Source organism: Eretmochelys imbricata, chromosome 1 (assembly GCF_965152235.1).
Source record: "Eretmochelys imbricata isolate rEreImb1 chromosome 1, rEreImb1.hap1, whole genome shotgun sequence".
Taxonomy (NCBI): Eukaryota; Metazoa; Chordata; order Testudines; family Cheloniidae; genus Eretmochelys; species Eretmochelys imbricata.
The window spans coordinates 18817710-18831951 of record NC_135572.1 but is presented as its reverse complement, the minus strand read 5'-3'; the positions used below and the strand labels follow the sequence as shown (position 1 = coordinate 18831951).

General features: G+C 41.9%; 1 protein-coding gene across 4 annotated transcripts in view; it reads left to right on the top strand.

The window, feature by feature from the left end:
* Nucleotides 1-14242, top strand: part of TENM4 (teneurin transmembrane protein 4) — a 448178-nt gene that overhangs the window by 76347 nt on the left and 357589 nt on the right. The window lies entirely within an intron of this gene.

Here is a 14242-nt window from a genome sequence, read left to right as displayed (position 1 = left end):
GCACAAATATCTTGTGCTTATTTCTTTTCATTTTCTTTTTGCAAGTAGTTTAGTATTAAAATAAAAAATACTTAGGAAGTAAATATTTTCAGAAGACTTCTCCATGCATTTTTACTTAAAGAAACCTTAGCTAACTGCATTTTCAGCCTGGTTTCTTGTGCCTTTCCTTACCTTAAAAATATCTTATGCTTTGCTATAAATAACCAGCTGAAAGGAAAGTGATGCTTCATACAGAGAAGGAAAAAAACAGCCATGGTTGTCCTTAATCATGTTCAAACACAAACGTCAAGAATGAATGGGGGTCCCTCCATGCATTTTCAGGCTGAGCAGAATGGCATAAATCCATGGGGATTTAGAATTGAGGGCATGGCGTCAACGTGTATTATTGTGGGGTCTGAAAGATGCTCTGAAGTATTTGTAAATAACCAAATGAAACAACTCCCTTCAGTGTGGCAGTCTATACCCCTGCTAGTACAATTTCTTGAGGGGGAGGGAGTCTGGGGACCTGGGTTCCCTTTCCAGCTGTGCTACAGAATCCCTCTGTGACCGTAGGAAATTAACTTAAAACTTGATCTTCCAATGAGTCAGCTCTGTAAATCAGTGTGTAATCATATGTACCTACCCTGAACATGCAGTCACTGCAAATGTGCATGCAGATTTTGTAGCTGAATACATGATGACCACTTTTGAGTCCAGTTGACCATTTGCCAGGAGCTGCCAGTTAAGAGTCCCCAGAGAGGACATTCCTGGGTGGGGCAAGTATAGCCATGGCTCTGTCCTCTTCATTCTAGGAAGACTACAGTAGAGGGACTGCTGGGTAGACTCTTGTATTGTCATCGCAAGGGACCTTCTCCCTGTGTGCCTCCCTTGCCTCTGGAGATATTATGTGTGACAGCTCCAGGCATGGATACTCAGGCAAAACATCTCACTCAGTCTCCAAAGAATCATAACTGAGTTTTTACATATTTAAAAAGCACAAGAAATCCTGTAATAAACATGCAGAGCATGCATGTGGCATTAGCCTCTTTTGCTACTGTGCAAATAACACAGTTGTAGCAGAGAATATCTACACAGATATTGTCCAAGCTACCATGTAAGATTTACTGCTAAATCTCACTGAAACTTTTTTTCCTCTTGAGTTTGAAACCAGATTCTAAGACAATTTTTCTGCAAACTTCACCGGGGTCTTTGCATGGGTCTTGTGAAACACACAACTGATACTATTTCATCTTTACCCGTTGGTTCATGTAGATCACTTAATTCTGATGAAGTTAAAATGAATTTTGCATCCCTTCAAATATGCAACACTTACCAACTGATTAAGGAAAACATTACCAAAGACCATTTAAATTGATTTGAATGCATGCGTGTTCTGTATTGGTTTAGTTTGAGGACACTTTTAAACAAATAGCATTGTCATTGTGAACCTTAATTAGATAAATTAATAGATAAATGGATTAAAAAGTTCAGTTTGGCTTTCAGAACCACTGCTAGTGGCATAAACATTAGGTGCTAGGTATTAGCAATGCTAATAAATGGCAAAAGGGAAAGCACTTGGGAAAAATGATGATGTGGCAGCTGAAGGGTCAATAAGGACAATTTTCTCTCCTTTGCCCAAGTGTATTTTGAAAATCAAGGTATTTCTGTGCTTTAGATCCTTCTCTACAAAAGATATGGATTGTGTTGATCCTAAAGGGTAAAAATGTCAGCTCCATTGCGCACCTGGAAGCCTGCGTATTTAATAGGTAATTCATGAAAAGTTCAGCAAGCACTGGACATGTTCTAGGAGTGAGGCTACATGAAGACCAGCACGTACATCTGCAGACGCAAACTTTAGGCAGGAATGGAAAAATATTAGTGATGGGAGAACTTCTTAAAAGGCATGGAGGTCTGTGTCAGTTTGGACAATATCAAAACTTCATCAGAACTTTTTGTCTCTCTCTGCAAAATGGTGTTAGGGGGCTTATTTCTTCACCCACTTACTTCCCTGGTCCTTCTCGCATGAACAGAGAGCAACAATACCCGAAGTCCAAAGGTGCAAACAATTCGATGTTTATTGGGGTGAACTTCCAGCAAGCATGATTCCAGTTTCCTTCCTTAGTATCCTCCTTCCCAGCTCTGACACCACAGAGCCTTACACCTGTGTCCCTGTTCCCATTTCCCCCTTTAGCAAAACATGATTCCAGCTTCCTTACTCCCATTCCCTGTTCCCATTTCCCCCTTTAGCAAAACATGATTCCAATTTTCTTACCCCCATTCCCTGTTCCCATCTCCCTTACCCACATGCCCATGCCCACGCCCACCCCCACCCACTCACTTCCTCATTGACTACAGATTATATAGTAAAACTTGAGTTCTGCTTAGTTATACCTTAACCAATCATTTTCCTGAAATTTAACTAACCAATCCTAACATATTGTAACATGATTATGTAACCAATTATATCCCACCACCTTAATTAGTTTACACCCAGCAAAATTAATTATACAGCAAACAGGAACAATCACAGAACCAGACAGAGATTATACAGACAAACAATAGCAAAGTGGGAACTATAATGACAAGACAATACTGAAGTGAGGGTTTCACATCCCAGCTATTGATAAGTGAGTTCTTGCCAGACAGGATGCTATCAAACTAAGTTTCCTTTTACATTTTCTAGGCACTTCCCTTTCTCTGGAGGTGATAGGAATACAGTCCTGTCCTGATAGTGCCTAACAGCCCAATAGCACCTTATTTCAGTGTGACTAGTTTGGAATGTGAGGATGTGACCGTTCGCTTCCCAGCTTATGGCTGCCTCTGCTGCTTAGCCAAAGGCCTGAGCCTAAGTACAGGGTCACAAACTGTCACAGTAAGAGAAGGCCCTTACACCAGCAGACAGTGATTTCTTTCTTTTATACCTCTAGAACTAGCCAAGCGATAAGAATACACCTAAATTCTTAAAGTACAGGCCTTTGCAGACAGGCCTGAATATCTATATCCTAACAAATGGGCCTGGAAATCACAGTATGTGCTCCCTTGTGAGTCCAGCAATGATTGTAGACTCATGGGGCTAGATTCTGATTTCATTTGTACTGGTTTAAGTCTACAGTAACTCCACTGAGTTGAACTCTGGATTTACAGGGATGCGAATGAACTCATTGGAGTTACTCCAGGTTTAGAACAGTGTAATTGAGATTGGAATCTGAGGGAAGATTTTCAAAGACATAAATGGGAGTTGAATGCCTAAGTCTTGTTTGTGCTTTTGAAAATGAACCGCTGGTCCGTTGACTCAAGCCAACTCTTGTTTTAATTGGCGTTGATGCCATTTGAGATATAAGTACTTACCATGTGTATGGAACTCTCCTGTAGCAATGTCTCCTTGGAGGTAGGGTAAGTTCTTAGAAATGGTTTAAAGCTTGCATTACGTTAAACAAAAGCACTTTAAAAAGCTGAGAACTTGAGAACAGAGATTTTGTGCAGATACTTCTATTCTTCTATTTGAGCTTTGTCTGTAATGCAGATGGCCTTCAAAATGTGAACTTCACTAAAAATAAGTTTTAGTCCTTGTTAGAAAGTAGTCATTGTCATACAAAACCCCCTTGATATACATTTCAGTAACACTATATTAAATTCTTTCTTTTCCAAAGATGGACTGAATTTTGTTTCACTTCTGGAGGGGATTAAAGTTCCCTCAGGTCAGGGATCAAGGTTATGAAAAGTTAGCACAGTACTTACCCCCTCAGCTAAATCATTAACAGTCTGATTAGCAATCTGTCTGAGGTAGAAATGTTCAGGCACAAAATACTGTAATTATTGTATGGTGTGTTTCATCCTGGAAGTCTAGTCACTTGTGTAATTTAATGCTGGAGAGAACAAAGCACTTGAGAATATATTACAGGGTACAATCACAGTGGCTCTGAGGGTGGGAAGGGATGGGCAACCTGACCTAATAGGTCTTTTTCACCTCTATTATCAGTGACTTTTAGCTACATCATCTCTCATGTGTCAGATAAGTTTCTAATTAGTGGCTCTCCCAAACCTTTCTCCCTCCAAAAGGAGCCTCCTCAAAAGATGAGTCAAGCTGGTTTAGAGGTTAACCTGCCATCCTTTCTGTCTTGTACTGTGAAGAGAAAAGTATAGAATACCTGTGCTGGGGGATTTGCCAGACAAATTACTCTGTTCAGAAAACAACCAGTTTTATGTTAGATTAGCAGGAGGGTGCTGGATGCTTACTGCTGCCTTAATGACACCTTGGCCCCTTAGTCTCAGAAGACTTGAAGAATGTGGTAATGGAATTATGTGTTATGTTTTTCTCCCTTTATTTTATTTCTTTTACTTTCAGAACACAGCTAGCACGCATTTAGGCTGGTTTTACATTCATTGTATTCATGCGCCTATCTTGCTTCTTCATTTTCTAGTGGGTTGAACTGATGTTAATCAAGAAGACTCCGGCTTGCCTTCTTCCTTGCTGTCTACAAAATTTTACATAAAGTAATAGAGTTGGAAGATAGGTTGTGGCCCAGCATGCAGAGATTGAGGTCTCGTCAAAAGGAAGAAAAGCTGAGAGAAACTTTGATCAGAGCTCAGTCTCCTGAATCAAAATGACAGCTAGCTTCACTGGATTTTAGAAAGGCAATAAAAAGCTATGGGCCCTATTGGGAATAAATTGCTTGCTTCTCTTCATGCATAGCAATGTCTATTGTGATGTCTATTGTAATCTCTCTCTAATTGTGTAACTTACTTGCCATGAAATTCTATACAAGAGAGCACTGGGGTAGGCATTGTTCTCCTGTCCAGTTTAAGACACATGCTCTCCTAGAAGGTAGTGTAAATCAACATGCATAATCGTCATGTACCAAGTCCACAAGTGTTGCGCATGGCCACAAGCTCAGCTGTATCAGAAGGTGAACTTTGCATGTTCCATTTTATTTCTTTGAGTGATTTCCTCTTCTCAGAAGATATCACCTTTTCCTTCAGGGCTCACTCCTGCCCCACTATGAAGTCAACAAAACCCTTTTCCCCAGCTTTTAATTAGTGACAGGACCTGGACCCTTCATTCATAATGCAATATAATGTAGGCTTGACTGATTTATCACTTATTGTGTTGCTTGGGTATAATCACCTGAGTTGTATGCACCTGCTTTAATGAACATAGAATGACAAAGCTAGTGTTTCTTTCATGGAACTTGTGGTATAGAGTACAATCAATTAGCACTGTGATCACCTCAGTTTAGTTAGTCTATATTTCCCCAAAAAACACTTTACAAAAGAATAAGGACCTACATGTATATGCACACCTAAGGGATTAGAGTCCTGTTACTGGAATTGAGAGAAACAGAGCGCCTGATCCAAAACACCACCATTGCCACCCCCATAAACTTGGAAAAAAAGTGCTGGTTCCAACTTCAATCCGAATTTGAACTTCCAGTTTGGGCCTCCTTCTATAATGGATTGAACAAGAACCCTAGATCTGAACAGCCTTCAACTTTCACAAGGTTCATATTAAATTCTGCATCAGCGTTCAAAAGTTTGTGTCCAGTCTGAAAATGGACTGAACAAAGCAATGGAGAAAAATATCATTGCTGATCTAATAGGTCTTTTCCATTACTGATGTCTGTGGTTCTGTGAACCAGCAGCTAAGCATTCATGCTTGAGCCCTTCAATGAGTAGCTTCTTTGTAGCCTTCCATCTTTAGCACCGTTCTTCCATGCTCCAAGGATCTACAATTTTGTCCAACTCACTGAACTTAAACCACTCTTTTGCTATAAGACTTGGCTTGAGCTGGAGTTCATGTATCTCCCCACAATGCCAGTAGGGCATTTTTTCTGTCAGATGATTCCTAACCATTTTCTCCAGCTGACCCTTGTACTTCTGTAGGTCAGCACTGTGCATTCTGATGAGTTTGGCTGAAGGTTAAACCATTAACTTCTATGACATAACCAAAATGCAAAAACCTGCATTTTTCTGGAATAGGTTAGGAGTTAGACCTTTTCTGTTTAATATTTCTAGGTTTAACCTAATGTTCATAAATCTATCTATCTATCTATCTATATATCTATCTATCTATCTTTGAGCTTTTGTTTGTTTGTTTTTTGTTTCTTCCTTGATGCCAAAAAATTATGCTAGAGAAAACATAGGAGAGATCATTTGTCTTTGCAAAAGTGTGAGACTACCTGCTGAGAAGACTTCCCGCTGGGCAGCCCTATGTGGCAGGCTTCTGTGCTGAAAATTCTATCTTGCCACTTCTGAGGCTTTCTCTGAGGAAATTGCTGTGAATGAAAACTCAGAAAACCAAGAAACCACCCAGGAAAGTTTTCTTGAAGATACTGTCCCACCGACTCCATAATTCCAAGGACTCCAGTGCAAACAGTTAAATGTTGAGCACTTTGTATGCACTATTATTACAGATGCTGAATAAAAACTAATATTAATTGAATCAGAACTATTTAAACGTTCTTCTTTAAGCATTCATCCAGAAGGTGCACCAGTTTTAAGCTTGATAACTGTACATCTCATCATCTGTTGAGTGAATAAGTACAGGGTTTAATTCTTCAAGGCACCTTCTAGGGATCCTTCCACATAACATCTGAGATCATTCTGTGGAAATAAAACCTGGATATAAATATTCTTGAATAACAGTATTTTTTCATATGTTTGTAGAGAATGAAGTGCTGCTTGAAGGTGCTGAATTGATGGTCCTGGAACCCGGTATTTATTCAGAGTATGGGTACACACATGGTGGAGCTTTCTCACAAGTGTGTCTCAACCCTTGCAAAAGGGTAGTTACCACATCTGTCTAATTACTGATATATGAAAAAGACATGATTCCTGCCCTCACAGAGCTTACAGTCTATTTAATCCTTGATTTGTCTGTTGATATGGTCAACAGTCCCTCAGGTACTAGATTGTTCTACTGAATCCATTTCATATAGGCCGTTGAACTCCTATTAGAAGGTAATAACTTCTGGTTATTGTTGACAGGTGCTGGCTTTCAACTAGTGACTCAGAAATGAAATTCTCATTATCTCATTACCAATCCACTGCGTTCTTCCATCATCTTACTTGTACAAAACATCATGTTAAAATTCAGGCCTCCAGAAGAGTCTTGTGTATTTGTGTATCTTGCATTGAGTATCTACGTGAACAATATGTTCTTCCAGAAGGATTAATTGCAATCTTATTTTGATAAGTGAGCCAGAGTAGGGTGATGGCATGTGCATAAGAAGCAGGAAGCCTGCTAAACAACTAGTGGGGCTACTGGATGATCGAGCCACTAAAGGAGCACTCAAGGACGAAAACTCCATTGTGGAGAAACAAAATGAATTCTTTGCATCTGTCTTCATGGCTGAGATCTGAGGGAGATTCCCAAACCTGAGCCATTCTTTTTAGGTGACAGATCTGAGGAACTCTCCCAGATTGATGTATCATTAGAGGAGGTTTTAGAACAAATTGATAAATTCAACTTCAATAAGTCACCAGGACCAGATGTCATTCACCCAAGAGTTCTGAAGGAACTCAAATGTGAAATTACAGAACTACTAACTGTAGTCTGTAACCTATCATTTAAATCAGCTTCTGTACCAGATGACTGGAGGATAGCTAATGTGATGCCAATTTTTAAAAAGGGCTCCAGAGGTGATCCCGGCAATTCCAGACCTGTAAACCTGACTTCAGTATCGGGCAAACTGGTTGAAACTATAATAAAGAACAATATTCTCAGACATATAGATTAACATAATTTGTTGGGGAAGAGTCAACAGGGTTTTAGTAAAGGAAAATCATGCCTCACCAATCTACTAGAATTCTTTGAGGGGGTCAACAAGCATGTGGACCAAGTCAATCCAATGGACATAGTGTACTTAGATTTTCAGAAAGCCTTTGACAAGGTCCCTCACCAAAGGCTCTTATGCAAAGTAAGTTGACACGGGATAAGAGGGAAGGTGCTCTCATGGATTGGTAACTGGTTAAAAGATAGGAAACAAAAGGTAGGTATAAATGGTCAGTTTTCAGAATGGAGGGAGGTAAATAGTGGTGTCCCCCGGGAGTCTGTTCTGGGACCAGTCCTATTCAACATATTCATAAATGATCTGGAAAAAAAAGTAACCAGTGAGGTGGCAAAATTTGCAGATGACATAAAATTACTAAAGATAGTTAAGACCCAGGCAGACTGCGAGGAGCTACAAAAGGATCTCTCAAAACTGGGTGACTGGGCAACAAAATGGCAGATGAAATTTAATGTTGATAAATGCAAAGTAATGCACATTGGAAAGCATAATCCCAACTATACATATAAAATGATGGAGTCTAAATTAGTTGGTACCATTCAAGGGAGAGGTCTTGGAGGCATTGTGGATAGTTCTCTGAAAACATCCACTCAATGTGCAGTGGCAGTCAAAAAAAGCGAACAGAATGCTGGGACTAATTAAGAAAGGGATAGATAATAGGACAGAAAATATCATATTGCCTCTATATAAATCCATGGTACGCCCACATCTTGAATAGTGTGTGCAGATGTGGCGCCCCATCTCAAAAAAGATATATTTGAATTGGAAAAGGTTCAGAAAAGGGCAACAGAAATGATTAGGGGTATGGAATGGCTTCCATATGAGGAGAGATTAATAAGACTGGGACTTTTCAGCTTGGAAAAGAGACAGCTAAGGGGAGATATGATTGAGGTCTGTAAAGTCATGACTGGTAAAGGGAAAGTAGATAAGGAAGTGGTGATTTCTACTTCTCATAACACAAGAACTAGAGGTCACCAAATGAAATTAATAGGCAGCAGGTTTAAAACAAATAAAAGGAAGCATTTCTTCACACAACGCACAACCAACCTGTGAAACTCCTTGCCAGAGGATGTTGTGAAGGCCAAGACCATAACAGGGTTCAAAAAAGAACTAGATAAATTCATGGAGGATAGGTCTATCTATGGCTATTAGCCAGGATGGGCAGGAATGGTGTCCCTAACCTCTGTTTGCCAGAAGCTGGGAATGAGCGATAGGGGCTGGATCACTTGATGATTACCTGTTCTGTTCATTCCCTCTGGGGTACCTGGCACTGGCCACTGTCGGAAGACAGGATACTGGGCTAGATGGACCTTTGGTCTGACCCCATAGGGCCATTCTTATGTTATTATATTATGTTCATTCTAGAAGTGAGATGAGGTGCCATTACCTTGAGCACCACTGAAATAAAAAGAGAGAGAGAAACTAGTAATTCCCTTGGATTAATTTCTAAGAACAACATGGATAAGGAACTCTCTTAGACATGACTTAAAATTACATATAATGAGCATGGGGAGGAAGAGATGGTTAGAAGAATGGGCTGGATGAATGGACTATAAGGTGGATAGAAAGCTGGCTAGATCGACCGGCTCAACGGGTAGTGATCAATGGCTCGATGTCTAGTTGGCAGCCGGTATCAAGCGGAGTGCCCCAAGGATCGGTACTGGGGCCAGTTTTGTTCAATATCTTCATTAATGATCTGAAGGATGGCATGGATTGCACCCTCAGCAAGTTTGCAGATGATACGAAACTGGAAGGAGTGGTAGATATGGTGGAGGATAGGGATAGGATACAGAGGGACCTAGACAAATTAGAGGATTGTGCCAAAGGAAATCTAATGAGGTTCAACAAGGACAAGTGTAGAGTCCTGCACTTAGGATGGAAGAATCCCATGCACTGCTACAGACTAGGGACTGATTGGCTAGGCAGCAGTTCTGCAGAAAAGGACCTAGGGGTTACAGTGGACGAGAAGCTGGATATGAGTCAACAGTGTGCCCTTGTTGCCAAGAAGGCTAACAGCATTTTGGGCTCTATAAGTAGGAACATTGCCAGCAGATTGAGGAACATGATCATTCCCCTCTATTCGACATTGATGAAGCCTCATCTAGAGTAGTGTGTCCAGTTTTGGGCCCCATACTACAAGAAGGATGTGGAAAAATTGGAAAACATCCGGTGGAGGGCAAAAAAATGATTAGGGGGCTGGAACACATGACTTATCAGGAGAGGCTGAGGGAACTGGGCTTATTTAGTCTGCAGGAGAGAAGAGCGAGGAGGGGGATTTGATAGCTGTTTTCAACTACCCGAAAGGGGGTTCCGAAAAGGATGGATCTAGACTGTTCTCAGTGGTAGCAGATGACAGAACAAGGAGTAATGGTCTCATGTTGCAGTGGGGGAGGTTTAGGTTGGATATTAGGAAAAACTTTTTCACTAGGAGGGTGGTGAAACACTGGAATGGGTTACCTAGGGAGGTGGTGGAATCTCCTTCCTTAGAGGTTTTTAAGGTCAGGCTTGACACAGCCCTGGCTGGGATGTTTCAGTGGGTGATTGGTCCTACTTTGAGCAGGGGGTTGGACTAGATGACCTCCTGAGGTCCCTTTCAACCCTGATAGTCTATGATTCTATATTTCAAAGAGGAGTTATCACGATTCTTTTTGATAGGCTCCGAATTTTTCAGATGAGGAAAAGAAATATTGCAAAAGAGGGTATTCCTTATTTAACATTCTCAGCTAAATTAGGTGGGTTTATATTCTCTAGCCTGCTCAGATTGTCTGCCAGCAGTATCAGCTGAAGAACATCAAAGACAACTCAAACCACATGAATGATGTAACTAAAATCACCCACCTTTCCTGTATCAGTTTGAATCTCTGCAAAAACAGATTAACTAGTTATCACGCTGCAACCACCATGCATTTTGGTACTATTCAACATGGCCACACAAGTCCCTGCTACATAAGGAGAGGCCCAAGATTCAAACACAAGGTGGTTACAGATCAGGGCTGAGATGCAGTGGTAGAAATAGGTAATAAAGTCTGTATAAAGACTTGCTGTGCTATGCCTGTTTCTACCCACTGTTTTAGTTTCTGATTTTTATGGGCACTAGAATTCAATTACAAAAATAAAACAAAAAACAGGGCCACATTTCACAGACATTGTTTGTTTCCCAAAGATGTTTCCTACCGGGTGTTGGATTCATTTTCTATGAGATAAAGAGAGGGCAGGCTATCATAAAACAACTACCGGTGAGAAGGATCTGTCCTTAAGATGCAGGTTCTGAATGTCATTTTGACAGTGTGTATGTCCATACAACAGATGTGTCTGTTTAAACGTCCTTTCCTGGAAAGGAAATATTTGATTTTGATCAAGGATTTAAGAAACACCGTATCTACAGAGGGCCAGGCATCTTCCTTCTCTTTTCATCAGGAAGCTTTTCAAGAAGGAAATGTACAGCAAACAATTTATCTGAGAATGACCTGGCTTTGGTAAGCCTTGGAGAGGTCATAAGTTCCCCGTTACCAGCTCCATACGTTTTTTTTTTTCCTTCCTGCGATTTGATAGAAAGTGGTGGCATTTTTTAGGCTTGCTCATAACACCTCCCTGGTTATATACTGAAACGTTGTATTTCCCAGACTCATGACGATTCTGACAGTAAGATTAAGACAAAAGCTTACTTGTTTATAGAACGCTGGTTAATTTCTTCTTCTTCTTTTATTTAAACTGCTTCTTTGGAAAGGTCACTCAAGACCATAGTAAAAGAGGATTTATTGCTAACAGCACACAGGTTAGTGATAAATTACCCTCTTGATATTTAGGCTATTTAGGGTACACTGGGGAAGAACCATCTTCCCTGGAGAATGATGTGGGTGAGTGTCTTGGAGTTGAGTTTGGGCATGTGCGATCTCCACTGGAGAATGAAGTGGATTTTAATATACTATTCTGGAGATAGGAAAGGGAAATAATAGTTATATATATGTCTAAAACCTCTCTCATCCAGAGAACTCAGGACCAGATCTTGTCACCCTTATTTATGTTGCTTAAGATTGTACTTTTGAGGGCATTCTGCACCCCAAAATTAAAAATTCTGTGCACAATATTTTAAAATTCTGCAAAATTCTTTAAGTTTAATTTGTCAATAAATAAATGCAGAGGCTACAGCATGGCAGTAGGAAGCACAAGCCACTGGCTGCATGAAGGTGGGAGATCACCCTGCAGCCTCCTCACCCCCCAACCCAGGGACACGGACTCAGCAGTGAGGCTGCACCTGACCCTGACACAGCACAAGGCCTTTGCCTGCCCCAGAAACACCCTGGGGCCTTGCCCCGCTGTGCTAGGTGCACCAGGTGTGGGGCTGGCAGGCTCCACCAGGCAGTATCCAAGTATGGAGGGGCTCACTGTGGGGGGATCCAGGTGTGGGTGAGAGGATTCTGTGTGGGACAATCTGGGTGCAGGCAGCAAAGTAGGGGGGCTAAGTGTGGGAGGATCTGCATCCACAGAGGCTCATTGGGGGGTTCCAGGTGTAGGAGCAATGGGATGCTGCAGGGGCTTCCAGATGAAAGTGGTTGGGGCTCAGCAGAGGGGTTTATGTGGGGGGGGGCTCAGCAGGGTGGTCTGGGTACTGGGGAGTGGGGCTTCGTGAGGTGGGGATCTGGGTGCAGCTAATTGGGGGTTAGTGGCATGGGGGTCTGGATGTGGGGACTCAGGGTGGTACAGGGGGGTGGGACTCGTCAGGGTGGGGGTTTCAGTGAAAGGATCTCAGTGGGGTGGTCTGGGTGCAGGGATGGGGTTCCAGAGGCAGGGCGTCTGGGTGCGGGGGGCTCCAGATGCATGGGCTGAGGTTCAATTCATGAGGTTTAGTTATGGAGAGCTAGGAGGTTCTGGGTGTACGGGATGAGCTTGGCAGGAGGTCCGGATGCCTGGGGCTTGGGCAAATGGGGGAGCAGCTCCCCATACAGTGACCCCTCCCCCTGCAGCTAAGGAGTGACGGGGGAAGGAAGGAGGGGAGGGTGCTAAGCTTCCTGCAGCTTGGGAAGGTTTCTGGGGGTGGGTCTGACACAGCCGCAGCCACTCCTTGCAGTGGAAGAGAAAGTCCTCTCCAGTGGTAGGAGCTACTGGCTGGGGTGTCCCCAGCTCTGCGGTGATTTACCTCTGCGCCGACTGCGCCGGGTGCCTGAAATGATGTACCTGCGTAGCAAGGGAGTGGTCTGTGACTGCTGTTGCAGCTTCCCTTTGCTTCCCTGTCAGAAAGTCATTTTTCTGTGGGGAAGCAAAGAAATCTGTGTGGAACATGAATTCTGCACATGCGCAGTGGTGCAGAATTCCCCCAGGAGTAAGACTGTCAAAGCTTCAAAGTTGCACAACCATCCTCTGCCCTCCTGTGTGCATGCACTATGAGTCAGAGGTGTAATATGAGTTCATCTGTATGCCCTGTCTAAATATGAGGCATCTGCATTCTGACCGTTTTTCCAAAAGATACCCAGTGGCAACACCTTTGTTGTTGCTGTGGTTGGGTGTTTCACAAGTAGCAACTCTTTTCCAGGCTTACCCAATAGATTTTATCTGATAGCTATTATTACATTATGTAATGCTTTTTTTATGCCATACTGTGTACTTTTTCCATCTCCATGTCTTTTCAGGAAGCTGCTGTTTTTTTTTAATCACCCACACCAGATAGAGTCTTTTCCTCAAAGGTTAGTCATCAATGTACACATTCCTCTTGGTTATCCATAGTTGGTTCTGCTTGATTTCTTGACAAATTCAGGTTCCAGGATGGTCCTACAGGCTCACTGTTGCAGTGTTGCTGCCTTTAGCGGAAGGACAGTTGCACAAACGGTGGTTGAGAGGGTTCAGGAGAGACTTGTATTTAAAAATACATATATAAAGAGGCAGACAGGAAATGCCTGGCTATTAGATACCTAACTCAGACATTAATCAGTGTGGTGTCTGCTTTAACACTTTCCATGCGAGTTCATTTGGGGAGCAGATGCACAATTCTGCTTGATTTTACAAGACAGATAATTAGCATCTACAGGCTTATAAATAGGATTTTTACAGCACAACAGTTAAGCCTCAATTATTGGTGTTCAGTTCACTCTGGTTCTATTCCATTTTGAGGGAAATACTGGTCTATTAAACCAGACCGTGAAACCATATACATCTATGGGTAGCAGATTCTTATTAAAACCATGGTTTGAGGGGTAGATTAATTACTTTGGGTATTTCTTTTCAGTTGTGTTGCCTTTCTATTCTTTCTTTCTGATAACTCATTATTGCCAGTGCTGTTTTTCTGGATTCTCCTTCAAGTTCTGCAAATGACTCACTTCATGGCCTTGGTCAGGTCAGTTTACTTTACTGAACCTCAGTTTCCACATCTGTGAAATATGTTTTCCTTTGTAAAGCACTTTGAGATCCTTGGATGAAATGTGCTGTGTACATTCTATGCATGATTCCATTAACAAAGTTCCCTTGAGTTGATTCCAGTGCCA